The 2,255-nt window shown below is 44.8% G+C and overlaps 1 protein-coding gene across 1 annotated transcript in view; it reads left to right on the top strand.

Moving 5' to 3' along the window:
- Nucleotides 1-543: 543 nt before the first annotated feature.
- ZNF10 (zinc finger protein 10) overlaps nucleotides 544-2,255 on the top strand; it is a 42,723-nt gene continuing 41,011 nt past the window's right edge. The window contains exon 1 of the mRNA XM_012657280.1: nucleotides 544-590. The gene's annotated coding sequence lies outside the window, so the exon portion shown is untranslated. The remainder of the gene's footprint in view (nucleotides 591-2,255) is intronic.

Genomic DNA, 2,255 nt, shown 5'->3' with positions numbered 1-2,255 from the left:
AGGGGTGCGGAGGCGGGGCGTGGCCTGAGAGCGAGGGGCCGGGGCGCGTGCTCAGTGGGGCGGAGGCGGGACTTGTGTGCGTACGCGACCGGCAGGGGCGGGGCGCCGCGTGAGCGAAAGTCGCCGGGAGAGCGTGCGTAACGGGGCCAGGGGCGGGGCGCAGCGTGTGCGCCGTTGTCGAACGGGAGGGGGCACGCACGACGTGTGGGGGAGGGACCAGGGAGCGTGCGTAACGGACCGGGCGCAGGACTTGCACGTTAGCCAGGGCGGTGCGGCGCGTGCTTGAGGTGCCAGGGCGCATGCGTAATAGGCCGAGGGCGGGCGCGTCCGTGAGCGTACGTGTTTCCGTGAGCGCGGGCGGCGGGGCGGGGCGCGGCGTGTGCGAGGGGCCGGGCGCGTCCGTGACGTCATGCTGGGAGGAGCCCGCGGCCAGGCGGGGCGGCCCGCGCGTCGTGCTGTGGCGGCTGCGGCTGAGCTGCGCTGTGGGGTGCTTGCTAGCCGAGTCGGGCTGCTCCGTTGACTTTGCTGTTGCTGTTGCCTTTGTGACGGGATCACTTTCTCCCATCGAACCTTCTAGTTGCTTGTTGCAGGTATATACGAAACGGCTCAATTTTGTGTATTTGGTTCGTGGTCAGACACATATTGATCCCTTAAGTAATAGTGCAGTGTATTAACTTCACTTTTTTAGGCAGACGGTAATTTCATCAATAAATAATTTTGTCGTAACGGCGATTTTTACCCCTTGCATGAATCTGTTCCCTACATGCGGTATTTGGATTCACGACCTAGCATTAATAGCAAACGTTCTTGTTAAGAACAACCACAGTGATTGGAGTTATTATTGAACGGGGTGGGGGCGGTGGTAGTGAGTGTGAGTCAGATATTCGGAGCAATACAAAATTAGGTTTTTAATATTCCTAACATTTTTTTTTTTTCCAACTGGGACTAGCTGATTAAAATTTTGCATATGGCCTTTCTACTATTTGTTGAAATGACCATGTTCTTCTCTGTTAGCATAGGAAATTTCTTAGTAGTAAACGTCTTAGGTTCCTGGAGAAATCCAGCATGTTCACACTGGTTTTAAAAATATACACTACTGTATTCTTTTCATGGATATATGCTGCTTTCATTGATGAAATAGGTCTGCTGCTAGCTTTGTGGCAGAAGGGGCAGGATAGATTTCTATTTCTTGATGTGATCTGAAAATATTCCTTTTAAAAAAGCTTTTGCCTTGTAAGTACAGAGTTTATTTGGTTCAAGTTTGAGGACTAATCCAGGAGCATAGATTCAGGTTGCCCTGAATATACACCCCTCCCAAAACTTTCTTGCTTCTTGTAGTTATTTTGGCAGTATTTTGTGCAAAATTGCCCTTCTTGTTAATATTTTCAGTTGTTTAAGGTCAAGCAGGTTTGTGTGTGGTCTTTCAAAAACAAATTCTTCATCTCTCATTCCTAGCTTCCTCATCTTCAAATTAGCTGGAGTTGTATGTGTATATATTTAACCTACTTTTTAAATTTTGGGGTACAGTTCATATGTTTGATTATTTTTATTTTCTCTTGATGCTAGATTTGTTAAATTACCATTAAAATTATATTTAGTATCTAACATCTAGAATGAGCATCAAAGATAAGGTTAACATCAATATGGCATATGTAGATCCCTGCCAAAGTATACGGAGAAGGTAAAGAATTTCAACTCTAGCTATACATTAATAGCAGAAAAAGGGTATTTAAAAAAATAAATAAAAGGAAGTAAAAGGGCAGGGAGGATGTCACCCAGAATGCCAGCCAACAAGTGGTAGGTTAGAGTTGCTGGCTGTAGTTAACCGAGAACTACCTAGCGCAACTCCTCCCTACCCCTTTTTAAACCACCTCATCACTACACTCGCTTTTCTCTATGATGTAACTAATCTCTTGTTCCATTAAAATTATCCCTCAATGTTACGAAGCCTCCTGGATGGTGAGTTGTACACATTCCTGTCTCTTTTTGAAAATTATTCATTTGTTACTTCATTACTTCTTTCAGCACATATGTCTTGAATTCTTAGCATATGCCAGTCACAAGGGCAGGGATTTGAGATACACATCATACTTAAATGAGGATGTGTGCTTATCAGTATTTTATGTAAGCATTGTCTGGAAATTCTGCTTAGGACAATATTTAAGTAGATATGAGGCTTACCTTCTAGAAAAAGAGATTACAAAATTATCCTTATTTATTAATTAACAAATTATAATTAAGTCCCCAAAATGTAG

The sequence above is a fragment of the Propithecus coquereli genome, unplaced genomic scaffold (assembly GCF_000956105.1).
Source record: "Propithecus coquereli isolate 6110/MARCELLA unplaced genomic scaffold, Pcoq_1.0 Scaffold535, whole genome shotgun sequence".
NCBI lineage: Eukaryota > Metazoa > Chordata > Mammalia > Primates > Indriidae > Propithecus > Propithecus coquereli.
The sequence above is the reverse complement of the archived record's forward strand: the minus strand, read 5'-3'. Positions and strand labels throughout refer to the sequence as shown.